The following is an 18,299-nucleotide window of genomic DNA, read 5'->3' on the forward strand; positions in this document are numbered from 1 at the left end:
CCAAACGTCCTGCACAGTGTTGGGCTGTAAGCACAACCCCCACCTGTGGACGTCGGGCCCTCATACCACCCTCATGGAGTCTGTTTCTGACCGTTTGAGCAGACACATGCACATTTGTGGCCTGCTGGAGGTCATTTTGCAGGGCTCTGGCAGTGCTTCTCCTGCTCCTCCTTGCACAAAGGCGGAGGTAGCAGTCCTGCTGCTGGGTTGTTGCCCTCCTACGGCCTCCTCCACATCTCCTGATGTACTGGCTTGTCTCCTGGTAGCGCCTCCATGCTCTGGACACTACGCTGACAGACACAGCAAACCTTCTTGCCACAGCCCGCATTTGATGTGCCATCCTGGATGAGCTGCACTACCTGAGCCACTTGTGTGGGTTGTAGACTCCGTCTCATGCTACCACTAGAGTGAAAGCACCGCCAGCATTCAAAAGTGACCAAAACATCAGCCAGGAAGCATAGGAACTGAGAAGTGGTCTGTGGTCCCCACCTGCAGAACCACTCCTTTATTGGGGGTGTCTTGCTAATTGCCTATAATTTCCACATGTTGTCTATTCCATTTGCACAACAGCATGTGACATTTATTGTCAATCAGTGTGGCTTCCTAAGTGGACAGTTTGATTTCACAGAAGTGTGATTGACTTGGAGTTACATTGTGTTGTTTAAGTGTTCCCTTTATTTTTTTGAGCAGTGTATATGACCTCAGTTATATTACGCTGCCAGCTAGTAATACAGAGATGAACATCACAGAGATATTTAACATTAATACAGAGATCACGTGGTTAATGTGATACACATGTTCTACTGTAGTGTTTGACTGAGAGCCTGAAATCCAGACCTGTTTTGTGCTAACATCCCAGCTAGCGCATAAAGTTGCGGCCCTTGTCCTATTTGTGCTTGGACTTTAAAAAAGTTAAGCCAAAAAAAGCTACAACTTTTGTTAAAAGTATTATTGAAACATTCAGTGAACGTTTTAACGAACAAAAAAAATAAATCAAAATAACCAATAATTCCGTTTCTCTGAGCATTAAAATAAAACCTCACAGGAAAATGTTCGGGGAACCATAGTAAGACATTCTCAGAAACCTCCCTGGAACCATAGTAAGACGTTCTCAGAAACCTCCCTGGAACCATAGTAAGACGTTCTCAGAAACCTCCCTGGAACCATAGTAAGACGTTCTCAGAAACCTCCCTGGAACCATAGTAAGACGTTCTCAGAACCTCCCTGGAACCATAGTAGAACATTCTCAGAACCTCCCTGGAACCATAGTAAGACGTTCTCAGAAACCTCCCTGGAACCATAGTAAGACGTTCTCAGAAACCTCCCTGGAACCATAGTAAGACGTTCTCAGAAACGTCACTGGAACCATAGTAAGACGTTCTCAGAAACCTCCCTGGAACCATAGTAAGACGTTCTCAGAAACCTCCCTGGAACCTAAAACTTAACGTTCCCAGAACAGGCTTTCAGAATTCCGTTTTACCGTTCAGTAAAGTTATTGCTTCCTCCCCAGAACCAATGGTAAACCAAAAATGTACGTTCCCACAACTTCAACATCCAAATTCCCTGGTTGGGATTCCACTTCCTGTACTCCATGTCATATGCCAAATTATGTTGACAAGGAGTAGAATGATATCACAAATTAGACTGGCACCCAGGCTATGGAGATCCGTAGGGTTGAGAGCCTGTTTTGCGAGGGAGACCTGGCAAGACTTGTTTAGCAGGACCAAGCTAACTGTATACTTAGTAAGCAGGACCTGGCTAACTGTAGAATTAAATAGCAGGACCAGGCTAACTGTAGAATTAGATAGCAGGACCAGGCTAACTGTAGAATTAGATAGCAGGACCAGGCTAACTGTAGAATTAAATAGCAGGACCAGGCTGACTGTAGAATTAAATAGCAGGACCATGCTAATTGTAGACCTAAGTCGGGCTAATTGTAGACCTAAGTCGGGCTAACTGTAGACCTAAGTCGGGCTAACTGGAGACCTAAGTCGGGCTAACTGTAGACCTAAGTTGGGCTAACCGCACCTGGAGGTGAAGAGAGCCTTCTCGTTGATCATCTGGACTCTGAAGATGTTGACAGCCTTAAAGACATCTATCACATCCTGGTACTTCTCCAGTAGAAGCCTGGAGAGAGAAACAGGTTAGAAAAGAGTCACTCCACAATATCACCACACTTGACAAGATTAAACACAACAATGTTTTGTGAGTTGAGTTGAGACACTATAAACCTCCATAGGCTATAAACTTCAAGATACCTGTAATATGCCCCTGACTTGTCTTTCTGGTTCCTCTGGTCTGACTTCATGTCCTCTCCCCCCCACTGGTAGCAGGGGCAGGGGAAGAGGCTTAGCCAGGGGTAGAGGCAGGGCCTGGGGCCTGGTCTGGTCCTCTCTCCCAGGGGCAGGTTCTTTGCCAGGTAAGGTCTTAGCAGGGCTCTGGGCAGCAGAGACACCAGCCAGTAGATGGGCTCCTCATTCACAATGTCATGGAAGCTCTGGAGGTACTGACGCACGGCTGCAGAGGGCTGGATGGAGGACAGGTTCTGTAGGCAGGAGGAGGAGGAGGAGGAGGAAGAGAGACAGGGAGTTTACTATGTGGTTATGGAAGGTGTGAAGGTACTGAAACACAGCTGCAGAGGGCTGGATGGAGGACCAGTTCTGTAGGCAGACGGAGGAGGAGGAAAAGAGAATTACATTTATTTGTCACATGCGCTGAATACAACTGGTGTAGACTTTACTGTGAAATGCTTATGAGCCCTTCCCAACGATGCAGAGTTAAAAAATAATAACACAAATAAAAGTAACAGGAGGAATAAAATAAATGTGGAGCTATATACAGGAAGTACCAGTACCAGATCAATGTGGAGCTATATTCAGGAAGTAACAGTACCAGATCATTGTGGAGCTATATACAGGAAGTACCAGATCAATTTGGAGCTATATACAGGGAATACCAGCACCAGATCAATGTGGAGCTGTATACAGGGAACACCAGTACCAGATCAATGTGGAGCTATATACAGGAAGTACCAGTACCAGATCAATGTGGAGCTATATACAGGGAGTACCAGTACCAGATCAATGTGCAGAGGTATAAGGCATTTGAGGTTGATACAGTATGTACATGGAGGCAGGGTAAAGTGACTATGCATCAGGACAGATAATAGTAAGGTATTTGAAGTAGATACAGTTGAAGTCGGAAGTTTACATACACTTAGGTTGGAGTCATTAAAACTCGTTTTTCAACCACTCCACAAATTTCTTGTCAACAAACTATAGTTTTGGCAGGTCGGTTAGGACATCTACTTTGTGCATGACACAAGTAATTTTTCCAACAATTGTTTACAAACAGATTTATTTCACTTATATCTATCTCACTGTATCACAATTCCAGTGGGTCAGAAGTTTACATACACTAAGTTGACTGTGCCTTTAAACACTTGGGAAAATTCCAGAAAATGATGTCATGGCTTTGGAAGCTTCTGATAGGCTAGTAGAAAGATGAGGAAGGGAAGCGCTACTAAGGTACACAATAGTACATTTTGGTAGACAGAAGGTGCTCTTTGGCAAAAGGGGTGAATTGGTCATCAAAAAGAAAGGAGGACCAAGGCACTCTTCATATAATTAATTAAAATACCTTTATTTGTATGGCATGTTCAATAGAAAAAGTTTTAAAAATCCGACGTGTTTCGCCTGCATGGCCTTCGTCAGGGAGTACAAAGAAATAATACAATGTCCTCTTTTGAACAGCTTTTCCAATTAGCCATAATTTGAAGAGGGAGTGGTTACAAAATTGATTGGACACACCTAGTAAGCAATACTATGCACATTAAAAAGTGAAATACTGTAGCTATGTTATCATAAAAATACAACTCCAAGCTAGAAGTATCAGAACACTTAGAAAGGTAGTTCTAACCTTAAATATGACTGGGAGAAGTGTGAAGAATAAGAAAGAAATATATTCCATAGTACACTAGAACACAGCCAAACATGAACAACAACAGTCTAAACATAGCTGAGGGCAATTGAGCAAATTGTCCACTAGATGACAGCAAATGGACTTATCACGACCCTACAGGAAGGGTGGGAAATCCATATCTTCATTTAAACCAGGGTACTTAGTGGCCTGTAGTTTATAAATCCCAAAACTTTCCCTTTGGTTTAACTGTTTAAGAAGGTCCCCTTTTCTAATAGAGGCCGGAACATGATCAATACCCATAGCTTGTAGGGAGGCAGGGTTGCCATGGTGTAAGGACTTGTAGTGCCTTGCCATGGGGTAGTCTTTATTGCCTACCCGTATGGCATACTTGTGTTCCGCTAAGCAGTCTTGAAGGCGTCTCTTTGTCCATCCAATTTAGAACACCTTGCACTGTGGACATTCCAATCTATAGATGACATGAGTGGTTTTGCAGTTAATGAAATGCTTGGCGTTATACTCCATTTTGGAAGCTGTGTCAACAAAACACTTTTTCTGTGCAATATTTCTGCAATGGTTGCACTGGTTACATTTAAAAGAGCCCTTGGGTTTGTGGTCAAGCCAAGTTTTTTGACAGTCACCCAGAAGATAACTGTGGACTGATAGGCTAATTTACATCATTTGAGTCAATTGGAGATGTACTTGTGGATGTATTTCAAGGCCTACAAACTCAGTGCCTCTTTGCTTGACATCTATCCTGATGCCTTGTCACTTTACCCTGCCTTCATGTACATGCAGTTGAAGTCAGAAGTTTACATACACCTTAGCCAAATACATTTAAACTCAGTTTTTCACAATTCCTGACATTTAATCCCAGTACAAATTCCCAGTTTTAGGTCAGTTAGGATCACAACTTTATTTTAAGAATGTGAAATGTCAGAATAATAGTAGAGAGATTTATATATTTCAGCTTTTATTTCTTTCATCACATTCCCAGTGGGTCAGAAGTTTACATAAACTCAATTAGTATTTGGTAGCATTGCCTTCAAAATGTTTAACTTGGGTCAAATGTTTCGTGTAGCCTTCTACAAACTTCCCACAATAAGTTGGGTGAATTTTGGCCCTTTACTCCTGACAGAGCTGGTGTAACTGAGTCAGGTTTGTAGGCCTCCTCGCTCGCACACACTTTTTCAGTTCTGCCCACACATTTTCTATGGGATTGAGGTCAGGGATTTGTGATGGCCACTCCAATACCTTGACTTTTTTAACCTTAAGTCATTTTGCCACAACTTTGCAAGTATGCTTGGGTCATTGTCCATTTGGAAGACCCATTTGCGACCAAGGTTTAACTTCCTGACTGATGTCTTGAGATGTTGCTTCAATATATCCACATAATTTTCCTCCCTCATGATGCCATCTATTTTGTGAAGTGCACCAGTCTCTCCTGCAGCAAAGCACCCCCACAACATCATGCTGCCATTCCCGTGTTTCACGGTTGGTATGGTGTTCTTCGGCTTGCAAGCCTCCCCCTTTTTCCTCCAAACATAACGATGGTCATTATGGCCAAACAGTTCTATTTTTGTTTCATCAGACAAGAGGACATTTCTCCAAAAAGTACAATCTTTGTCCCCATGTGGAGTTGCAAACCATAGTCTGGCATTTTTTTATGGCGGTTTTGGAGCAGGGGCTTCTTTCTTGCTGAGCGGCCTTTCAGGTTATGTCGATATAGGACTCGTTTTACTATGGACATAGATACTTTTCTACCCGTTTTCTCCAGCATCTTCACTAGGTCCTTTGCTGTTGTTCTGGAATTGATTTGCACTTCTCGCACCAAATTAAATTCATCTCTAGGAGACAGAACGCATCTCCTTCCTGAGCAGTATGACGGATGCGTACCTTCAGGCGTTTGGAAATTGCTCCCAAGGATGAACCAGACTTGTGGAGGTCTACAATTTGTTTCTGAGGTCTTGACTGATTTCTCTTGATTTTCCCATGATGTCAAGCAAAGAGGCACTACGTTTGAAGGTAGGCCTTTAAATACATCCACAGGTACACCTCCAATTGACTCAAATGATGTCAATTAGCCTATCAGAAGCTTCTAAAGCCATGACATCATTTTCTGGAATTTTCCAAGCTGTTTAAAGTCATAGTCAACTTAGTTTATGTAAACGTCTGACCCACTGGAATTGTGATACAGTGAGTTATAAGTGAAATAATCTGTCTGTAAACAATTGTTGGAAAAATGACTTGTGTCATGCCCAAAGTAGATGTCCTAACCGTCTTGCAAAAACTATAGTTTGTTAACAAGAAACCTAAGTGTATGTAAACTTCCGACTTCAACTGTATATATGTGTATATATATGCACACACACACACACCACAACAAGACAGACAACACGACACTACATAAAGAGAGACCTAAGACAACAATATAGGCTACTGGTAAATGTATCAGTTGAAAAACGTTCTGGAACGTTGCAGATAGAAATTCTATGAATATTACCACCATTATTCCTTTTTCAACAGTCAGAGAGGGATGTTTATTCTTGATCCTGCTGAACACACCCCTAGGTAGTTAAGCTATTTATTTGTTGTTTCCCTCCTCCAAGTTGCACCTGGCTGGGGTAGAGAGTTTTACAATGTATTGGAATAATGTATTGAAGTAATGTATTGTAATAACATTGAAAAGGTTCCTGCAAGACATTGTGTAGTTTCACACGCTACAAAGGGTTAAGAGTATGAGATAAACGGGAGACGGGCAGACAAGGCAGGGAGACAAACAGGTTTTGGTGCTATATTGAAACAGCAGGCCCAGGGAAGACGAAGACAGAGTGTAGGCACACAACAAGGGGGGGTCCAGTAGACCAGAACACCACATATGTAATTTAAATGTGTAGGGGGGTCCAGTGGACCAGAACACCACATATGTAATATAAATGTGTATGGGGGTCCAGTGGACCAGAACACCACATATGTAATATAAATGTGTAGGGGACTACAGTGGACCAGAACATCTCATATGTAATATAAATGTGTAGGTGGGTCCAGTGGACCAGAACACCACATATGTAATATAAATGTGTAGGGGGGTCCAGTGGACCAGAACACCACATATGTAATATTAATGTGTAGGGGGGTCCAGTGGACCAGAACACCACATATGTAATATAAATGTGTAGGGGGGTCCAGTGGACCAGAACACCTCATATGTAATATAAATGTGTAGGGGGGTACACAATGTGCACTCAATGAAAATGTGTTATTTGTCACAGAAAATGACAAAAAATATATAATTTTTCTTTTAGTAAACATTGAAAATGGGTCTGACAGACCTGAACACCACACAAGGGTGAAGCATCCTCACACCAGCTCTATACACCCTGCTGGCTTGCTAACTTCAACTGTGGTCTCAACCACATGGAATGCAGCCTAGCAGATACTGTTGTGGGAATCTACCTCTACGTTGTTATTGTCAGAACATTAAAGTCTTTCCCTACTATTGTACGTGAGATAGAAAGGCCTGGGCGGGTGCAACTTGTCAAGAAGGTAAATGCCTGTGGGCAACACCCTATCATGCAGTGGCATGCAAATATAACACTGGCTTACCAACTTCTACATGCCAACTTCAACCTGAAGAGGAGCAGAGGACCACCGGGTTAGTCATGGTACTTTAAACACTGTTTCCTGTTATTCATGATATCATGTTACAGCGATGACATTATATTACAGAGATGTTACTCATGGGCACCAATATTGATCCTTCTGTACCATATGTTACTAGTGGTGGGCATCAATATTGATCCTTCTGTATGATATAGATATCGTTTGATATCGATATGAACAAGGTATATCGTCATATCTGTTTGTCCTTGCTGTTAACCTACACTATTATGAAAAAGCGCAAACATGACTTTTCCCGCAGGTTATATATGTGTTCTGATATGTACTGACAGCATGGGTTAGTGATTATTGAAAACATCACGCTCATATTTGATTTAGCCGTTGACACTCCATAGGAGCTGGGTGGGTGTAAACTTACTGTCACATGGGATGACGCTGGAGAGACGAAGCAGGTACGGGGGAGTAAAACATTTAATGAATAACGGACATGGAACGAGATAGGAACAGCGTCAGCAAACAGGTAACACAAACAAAAGACAATCAATGCAGCAGCAGGGAACAAAGCAAAGGAACTGACAAATATAGGGGAGGAAATAAACAGATGAGTGAGTCCAATAACGCTGCTGTGCGTGATGAGGGAAGGCAGGTGTGCTTAATGGATAGAAGGAGTGCGTGATGCAGGACAGCCTGGCGCCCCCATGCGCCAGGGTGGGGGGAAGAGCAGGAGCAGACGTGACTGTACACCCCCTCTTGGGGCGCCATCCATCATCCCACCTGGGTGAACCGGCCGAGACATGGGTGCTTGGGCAAGCCTGTTGGGGCGTGGGTGCCCGACGAACCGGCAGGAGCGTGAGAGCCTTGCGAGCCGGCTGAGGCAAGAGGGCCCGACAATCCGGCTGAGGCAAGATGCCTGTCAATCCAGATTCTGAGGGAGGCGTGACACAGGGCAACCTGACGCCCTCGAGCGCCGGGGGGGGAAGAGTGGGAGAATACGTGACACTTACATAATATTTGATGTAGCCGTTGGTACTCCATAGGCGCTGGCTGGATGTAAATCTTACATCATATTTTATGCTGATTATTTTGGGAAGCAAGGACCTAAATAAGCGACTGAATCAGTTTAGTAAATGTAGTGTCATTCCTTCTCTCAAGAATGTCCCAACTGTCCTCCTTTCATTGATTCATATCTGTTCTTTTCTACCAACCAGTCTAAACTGATGATCCATGGTGAATTGAGGAACATTATGGGACAGGCTGTGTCCCAAATGGCACCCTATTACCTATGGACCCTGGTCAAAGGTAGTGGACTGCACCATGTAGGGAATAGGGTGCCATTTGGAATGCAGACGGAGTCCCCTGACCACCCACTCATTGCTCTTTCTCTTAATCAGCATTTTTACCAGCTAGGAGAGAGTGTCTATGAGGAGCTGAGGCAGGTAGGGGTGAATTAATGCAGGCTGACTGCTGATATCAACATGTCTTTATGTTTGGCGCCCTCATGTGGTAGTCAGGGTGCATTTCAGATATAAATATAAATTATGGATCTTCATGATTTGGACAGTTCTATTCTTACCGTGATCAAGTATAGAGGAAAACACATATTATAACTTTAAATGGAGGGTATATATTGTATAACATAAATACAATGTAACTTCAATATCCTTGTTGTAGGAAGTGCATGATTTTGGGAGTGGGAATACTGCACAAAAACATTTTATGTACACCATCATACATTGCGTTCGGAAAGTTTTCAGACCCCTTGACTTTTTCCACATTTTATTACATTACAGCCTTATTCTAAAATGGATTAAATTAATGCTTTTCCTCATCAATCTACACACAATACCCATAACGGCAAATCGAAAACAGGTTTTTAGAAATGTTTGCAAATGTACAGTACCAGTCAAAAGTTTGGACACCTACTCACTCCAGGGTTTTTCTTATTTTTATTTTATTTTCTACATTGTTTAATAATAGTGATGACATCAAAACTATGAAATAACACAACACACAAAAAAGTGTTAAACAATTCCAAATTATATATTTGAAATTCTTCAAAGTAGCCAGTGTTGCACACTCCTGGCATTCTCACAACCAGCTTCACGAGGTAGTCACCTGGAATGCATTTCAATTAACAGGTGTGCCTTCTTAAAAGTTAATTTGTGGAATTTCTTTCCTTAACTTTTGAGCCAATCAGTTGTGCTGTGACAAGGTAGGGTGTGTATACAGAAGATGGCCCTATTTGGTAAAAGACCAAGGCCATATTATGGCAAGAACAGCTCAAATAAGCAAAGAGAAATGACAGTCTACCATTACTTTAAGACATGAAGGTCAGTCAATCAAGAACTTTGAACGTTTCTTCAAGTGCAGTCACAAAAACCATCATGATGAAACCGGCTCTCATGAGGACCGCCACAGGAAGAAAGACCCAGAGTTACCTCTGCTGCAGAGGATAAGTTCATTAGAGTTACCAGCTTCAGAAATTGCAGCCTAAATAAATGTTTTACAGAGTTCAAGTAACAGACACATCTGAACATCAACTGTTCAGAGGAGACTGTGTGAATCAAATCTTCATGGTGGAATTGCTGCAAAGAAACCACTACTAAAGAACACCAATAATAAGAAGAGACTTGCTTGGGCCAAGAAACACGAGCCATGGACATTGGAACGGTGGAAATCTGTCCTTTGGTCTGATGAGTACAAATTTGAGATTTTTGGTTCTGTGAGTCACAGAAAGAAAGAAAGAAAGAAAGAAAGAAAGAAAGAAAGAAAGAAAGAAAGAAAGAAAGAAAGAAAGAAAGAAGAAAGAAAGAAAGAAAGAAAGAACTCTGTCCATCTATGACCACTCAGGTCATACTCAGTAAATGTATAAAAAAAATAGTGATACGTTAAAAAGGGTATCATTTATAGATAAAACTATACTAAATATATTCACATCACCAAATAACTTATTAAACCAGCTCTACTGTAGTCTCGACCGCACTTTGTAGGGTAGCACCATGGTGTTGCCGAAGGACAGCTAGCTTCCATCGTCCTCTGGGTACATTGACTTCAGTATAAAATCTAGGAGGCTTATGGTTCTCACCCCCTTCCATAGACTTTCACAGTTATTATGTCAACTTCCGGAGGACATCCTCCAACCTATCAGAGCTCTGTCCACCCAATCAAAGGATCGGAGAATGAATCTAGTACTGAAATCATAAGCTACAGCTAGCTAGCATGCAGTGTATCAAATGTGTATCAAATGTACTCACCCTGCTCAAACAGAGAGATGCTATGTTGGCTAACTGGCTATGGCTATCAAAGACTGGAATTCTTCTTCTTTGGTTTAATTAATTTATTGCCACTGGGGCCTGCTGGTGTCATTGCTAAACTGCTTGCTGACTGTACACTGTTTTTGCATGAAAGTAGCGGGTTTACTAACGCATTAGTTCTAGTAGCTATGTTGAGTATGACGTCAGCTAATATGGTGACAACGATGTAGGCTGTGTGTAGCGGTTTGTGGTAATGATATGAAGGTTTGGCTTGGAAAGGTTTTTTTGCCTGTTCACAGACAGATGATGTGTTGAAGTTCACAAGCGAAGGAAAAAGGTGAGAGGAGGAGAGAGCAAACTGATCATGGTGTTTTTATGTAGCTGCTATGAAAATGAACTGTGTGGTCAGGGTGTATTCATTCTGCCGATTCTGTTGAAAAACGTGAGTGTTTGTTTTTCTGTACCTAAGACATTATTTACAGATATTTCAAACATTTTGTGAATCAGGTTTATATTGGACTTTTCATGCATGTTTTGTTCAATCAAGTTCATATTTATATCAAAAACCAGATCATCAAAGGTTAGTGCTGCATTTAGCTGTGGTTTGGGTTTATGTGACATTATATGCTAGCTTGAAAAATGGGTGTCTGATTATTTCTGGCTGGGTACTCTGCTGACATAATCTAATGTTTTGCTTTCGTTGTAAAGCCTTTTTGAAATCGGACAATGTGGTTAGATTAACGAGAGTCTTGTCTTTAAAATGGTGTAAAATAGTCATATGTTTGAGAAATTGAAGTTATAGCATTTTTGAGGTATTTGTATTTCGCGCCACGCGATTCCACTGGCTGTTGACTAGGGTGGGACGCTTGAGGTGGGTTGTATCTAGGAGCTGGTGTGTATATTGTAAAAATGTTAGGGTAAGTCAAACAAAATGGCAGGCCTCACTTAATTTGGGAGCTCCCTTAACAGCTGGATCCGGGTAACTTTAACTGCTCTCCTAAGGCACTTGCCTCAAATGGAGAGATACACTATAATTGATAAACATGAGGGGAAAAAAACTTGGTAGCGGACATTCCATCAGTCCTATAAAGAATTCTCCTTCAGACACATCAGATGATACAGTATTCCATCATGCTGAATAGGCACCTTCTAAAGTAAAAAACCCACCTTGTAACCATTGTTATTTTGACCTGTTGCACTGACAGAAAATTCTGATGAACAGTTTTGTGTATATATCAAGAATGATCCACCACCCAAAGGACATCCAGCCAACTTGATATAACTGTGCGAAACATTGGAGTCAACATGAGCCAGCATCCCCGTGGAACGCTTTTGACACCTTGTAGAGTCCATGCCCCAAAAATTGTAGGCTGTTCTGAGGGAAAAAGGGGGGAGCAACTCAGTATGTGTACAGTTAGTGGATGATCTGGTGGAAGGATTAAATCAATTAATTTACTCATTCACATGTTTTTATTGAAATTATTTTTATACATTTTTCTTATATCGAATGATCACCTGTCCTAGAGGGAGAGAGGGAAACAGAGAACTGTCCATCTACCACTCAGTAATACAGGAACAGAGCAGCGCTAAGGAAAGAAGACACTGTACAGACACACACACGCACAAATTCAAACATTAACCTTACATGCTTACACACACACACACACACACACACACACACGTTTAGAGGTTGAGGTTGCGCTACCAATAATAAATGTGTTTTAGCCAAGTCCATATTATGGCAACAACAGCTCAAATAAGCAAAGAGAAACAACAGTCCATCATTACTTTAAGACATGAAGGTCGGTCAACCGGGACAATTTCAAAAACGTTGAAAGTTTCTTCAAGTACAGTCGCAAAAACCATCAAGCGCTATGATGAAACTGGCTTTCATGAGTACCACCACAGGAAAGGAAGACCCAGAGTTACCTCTGCTTCAGAGGATAAGTTCATTAGAGTTACCAGCCTCAGAAATTGCAGCCCAAATAAATGCTTCACGGAGTTCAAGTAACAGACACATCTCAACATCAACTGTTCAGAGGAGACTGCATGAATCAGGCCTTCATGGTCGAATTGCTACAAAGAAACCACTACTAAAGGACACAAATTACATTTTCTATTTATTTATTTAACCTTTATTTAACTAAAGGACACCAAAAAGAAGAGACTTGCTTGGGCCATGAAACACAATCAATGGACATTAGACCGGTGGAAGTCTGTCCTTTTGGTTGCAAACGGCGTGTCTTTGTGAAACGCAGAGTAGGTGAACGGATGATCTCCACATGTGTGGTTCCCACCGTGAAGCATGGAGGAGGAGGTGTTATGCTGTGGGGGTGCTTTGCTGGTGCCACTGTTGGTGATTTATTTAGAATTCAAGGCACACTTAACCAGCATGGCTACCACAGCATTATACAGCGATACGCCATCCCATCTGGTTTGTGTTTAGTGGGACTATAATTTGTTTTTCAACAGGACAGAGACCCAACACACCTCCAGGCTGTGTAAGGACTATTTGACCAAGAATGAGAGTGATGGAGTGCTGCATCAGATGACCTGGCCTCCACAATCACTCAACCAATTGAGATCGTTTAGGGTTAGTTGGACCGCAGAGTGAAGTAAAATCAGCCAACAAGTTATCAGCATATGTGGGAACTCCTTCAAGACTGTTGGAAAAGTGTTACAGGTGAAACTTGTTGATAAAATGCCAAGACTGATCAAAGCTGTCATCAAGGCAAAGGGTGGCTACTTTGAATAATCTCAAATGTTAAATGTATTTTGATTTGTTTAACAATTTTATGGGTTACTACATGATTCTATATGAGTTATTTCAAAGTTGTGATGTCGTCACTATCTTTCTACAATGTAGAAAATAGTACCAATAAAGAAAAACCCTTGAATGAGTAGGTGTGTCCCAAACTTTTGACAGGAGCTTTATGTAAATACATGTGTATATATATATTTTTATAAATTTGCTAACATTTCTAAAAACCAGTTTTCGCTTTGTCATTATGGGGTATTGTGATGTCATTATGGGGTATTGTGATGTCATTATTGGGTATTGTGATGTCATTATGGGGTATTGTGATGTCATTATGAAGTATTGTGATGTCATTATGGGGTATAGTGTGTAGATTGATGTGGAAAAACATTAATCACATCCATTTTAGAATAAGGCTGTAATGTAACAAAATGTGGAAAAAGTCAAGGGGGCTGAATACTTTCCGAATGACAAAATGTTGTTGTGCAGCATTCCCACTCCCAAAATCATGCACTTCCTACAACAAGGATATTGAAGTTACATTGTATTTATGTTATACAATATATCCCCTCCATTTAAAGTCATAATATGTGTTTTCCTCTATACTTGATCACGGTAAGATTAGAACTGTCCAAATCACGAAGATCCAAAATGTATATTTATATCTGAAATGCACCCTGGGAGCAGACGGCAGGACTTAGAGAACCTGTCCACAACGACCAGGATCGCCGTATTCCCCTGGGACGGCGGGAGATCCGTGAGGATATCCACCGAGAGGTGAGACCAAGGCCGCTGTGGATGGGGAGGGGCTGTAATTTCCCTCGAGGCAGGTGCCTAGGAGCCTTGCACTGAGCGCATACCAAACAGGAAGAGACATAACGCCGAACATCCTCAGCCAAGGTGGGCCACCAGTACCTTCCCTTCAGGCCCCGCACTGTCCGTTCCACCCCAGGATGACCCGAGGAGGGTAGAGTGTGGGACCATCGGATCAGGCGATCGCGAACACCAAGCGGAACATATTTCAGGCCCACGGGACACTGAGGTGGAGTGGGTTCTGACCGACCCGCCCACTCGATGTCCGCATCCACCTCCCATTCCACCGGTGCCACCAGACAGGAAGCAGGGAGTATGGGAGTAGGATCGATGGTCCGCTCCTCGGTGTCGTAGAGACGCGACAGTGCGTCAGCCTTCCGGTTCCGGGAACCTGGAATGTACGAGAGAGTGAAGTTAAACCTCGTAAAAAACATGGCCCACCTCGCCTGACGGGGATTAAGCCTCCTCGCTGCCCGAATATACTCCAGGTTACGGTGGTCGGTCCAGATGAGAAAAGGGTGACGTGCCCCCTCAAGCCAATGTCTCCACACCGTCAAAGCCCTGACCACGGCTAACAGCTCCCGGTCCCCCACATCATAGTTGCGCTCCGCCGGGCTCAGCTTCTTAGAAAAGAAGGCACATGGGCGGAGCTTCGGAGGAACGCCCGAGCGCTGCGATAGCACAGCTCCTACCCCAGCCTCGGGCGCGTCCACCTCCACTATGAATGGCAAAGAGGGGTCCGGATGCGCCAGGACAGGTGCGTTGGTAAACAGAACCTTCAGACGATGGAAGGCTCTGTCCGCCTCTGCTGACCATCGTAGCCGCACCGGCCCCCCCTTCATCAGTGAGGTAATGGGAGCTGCCACCTGGCCAAAACCCCGGATAAACCTCCGATAATAATTAGCGAACCCCAAGAACCGCTGCACTTCCTTCACAGTGGTTGGGGTTGGCCAATTACGCACAGCCGTCACGCGGTCAAACTCCACCTCCACCCCCGAGGTGGAAATGCGATATCCTAGAAATGAGACAGCTCGTTTGGAGAACTCACATTTCTCAGCCTTGACGTATAGGTTATGCTCCAGCAGCCGCCCAAGCACTTTACGCACCAGGGACACATGCTCGGCGCGTGTGGCGGAGCAAATCAGGATGTCATCGATGTACACCACCACACCCTGCCCGAGCATGTCCCGAAGGACCTCGTCCACAAAGGATTGGAAGACAGCGGGAGCGTTCTTTAATCCATACGGCATGACGCGGTACTCATAATGGCCCGATGTGGTACTAAATGCGGTTTTCCACTCGTCTCCATCTCGGATACGTACCAGGTTATATGCGCTCCAGATATCTAATTTCGTGAAGAAGCGCGCCCCGTGAAATGACTCCACTGCCGTAGCAATGAGAGGTAGCGGGTAACTGAAACCCACTGTGATAGCATTTAGACCTCTATAGTCAATGCACGGGCGCAGACCTCCCTCCTTCTTCTTCACGAAAAAAAAGCTTGAGGAGACGGGGGACTTAGATGGCCGAATGTATCCCTGTCTCAAGGACTCAGTGACGTATGTATCCATAGCCACTGTCTCCTCCTGAGACAGAGGATACACGTGACTCCTAGGAAGAACCGCGTCGGCCTGGAGGTTTATCGCACAATCCCCTCGTCGATGGGGGGGTAATATAGTCGCCTTCGTCTTACTGAAGGCGATAGCCAAATCGGCATACTCTGAGGGAATGTGCACGGTGGAGACTTGGTCTGGACTCTCCACCGTAGTCGCACCGATGGAAACTCCTATGCACCTACCTGAGCACTCCCTCGACCACCCCGTTAGAGCCCTCTGTCTCCATGAAATCTGAGGGTTGTGTGTGGCTAGCCAGGGGATTCCCAGTACCACCGGAAACGCTGGGGAGTCAATGCGGAACAGGCTGATACGCTCCTCATGACCCCCCCACGTCTGCATAACCAGTGGCACTGTGACCTCCTCTACTTGGCCTGACCCTAGCGGTCGACTATCTAGGGCGTGCACGGGGAAGGGGTGGTCCAGCTGAACCAGGGGAATCCTTAACCTCTTCGCTAACCCACGATCCATAAAACTCCCAGCTGCACCTGAATCGACTAGTGCCTTATACTGGAAGTGAGGGGAAAAATCAGGAAAACAAACAGAGGTGTACATGTGGTCGACAGGGGGCTCTGGGTGTGGCTGGTGCGGACTCACCTGGGGGGTCGAAGTAGTGCTCTGCCTGCCCTCCGAACTCCCGGGGGGACCACTCCAGCACCGGTCCACAGTGTATCCTCTGCGTCCACATCGGGTGCAGGAGAGACCCCCCCCCCCCTCCGGTCCTCCTCGACGCAGCCCCCCCTATCTCCATGGGCTGTGGAGCGGGGGGACTGGGAGGCGGAACGAACAGGCCCCGACTGGAACGTCCCCGGGAAGCCAGCAGGTTGTCCAGTCTAATGGACAAATCCACCAGTTGGTCTAGGGTGGAGGCGTTGTCCCTACAGGCCAGCTCCTGGCGGACGTCCTCGCGAAGGCTACACCTATAGTGGTCTATCAAGGCCCGCTCGTTCCACCCCGATCCAGCGGCGAGTGTCCGGAATTCCAGGGCGAAATCCTGATCGCTCCTCGTCTCCTGTCTCAAATGGAATAGCCGCTCACCCGCCGCCCTGCCCTCCGGGGGATGATCGAAAACCGCCCGGAAGCGGCGGGTGAACTCAGGGTAGTCGGCCCGAGCCGAGTCTGGGCCATCCCAGACCGCATTGGCCCATTCCAGGGCTCGACCCGTGAGACAGGAGACGAGGACGCTCACCCTCTCTTCGTCGGAGGGGGGGGCGGACGGTCGCCAGGTATAGTTCCAATTGGAGCAAGAACCCCTTGCACCCAGCGGCCGTCCCATCGAACTCCCGGGGAGGAGTAATCCGGATACCACCGGCGCCCGCTTCAGGGTGTGTGTGTAGGGGCGCAGGGCGAGGGACCGGAGCTGGTCCAGCTGGGGAAGCACCTCTCTCCCAGTTCTACAACCGGGCCAACACCTGGTCCATGGCCGAGCCTAGGCGGTGGAGGAGGCTGGCGTGTTGAGAGACACTGCTCAGCCATGGACGGCGCTTCTGCTCCTGCTGACTCCATTCGGGTGCGGGATTCTGTCACGGCTGTCTAGGACCAGTGGAGATGTGGAATCAGGAGCAGGAGACAGAGGGCCGGAGCAACTGTGTTTTAATAATAATAGCAAAACGCAATAGCCGTAGGGCACAGGGCGCGTGGCGAAGTCCGCCAGGGGAAAACACCTTACCAAAATAAGCGCACTGAAAAAAAAGCGCACGGGGCGCAGCCCGGCAATATAATGGACAATAACAGTTTACACTCGCAACTGTCCTGAGTGGACAATAAACAATCCCGCACGAGAACCCCAACTGAAAATACACACTAAATAACACCCCACTAATGACAAACACAAAACAGGTGCGGGATAGACAGACAAAACCAAAAGACACAGAAACAACGATCGGTGGCAGCTAATAGGCCGGCGACGACGACCGCCAAGCGCCGCCCGACCGAGGAGGGGCGCCACCTTCGTTAGATACTGTGACACTCTGGTCCTCTTCATGTTGAAGTTGGCATGTAGAAGTTTGTAAGCCAGTGTTATATTTGCATGGCATTGCATGAGAGGGTGTGGCCTATAGGCATTTATCTTCTTGCTGAGTTGCACCCTCCTAGGCCTTTTTACCTCAGTAATAATAGTATCTTCGTGCCCAGTTGCAGCGCCCTAGGCCTTTTTACCTCAGTAATAATAGTAATGAAATGAGGAAACAGATGTTGAATAACAAGGGAATGGTAAATTCCCACTGCATTCCAACAACAATGTTGTGTCTCAGCCCTTAAGGACGTCACGCTGCTTGCTTGGCGAGTACCTCTGCCTTGCTAGCACATGTGACCGCCCTCCTAAAT

Source organism: Salmo salar, unplaced genomic scaffold (assembly GCF_965601325.2).
Source record: "Salmo salar unplaced genomic scaffold, fSalSal1 ptg000742l, whole genome shotgun sequence".
Lineage (NCBI taxonomy): Eukaryota > Metazoa > Chordata > Actinopteri > Salmoniformes > Salmonidae > Salmo > Salmo salar.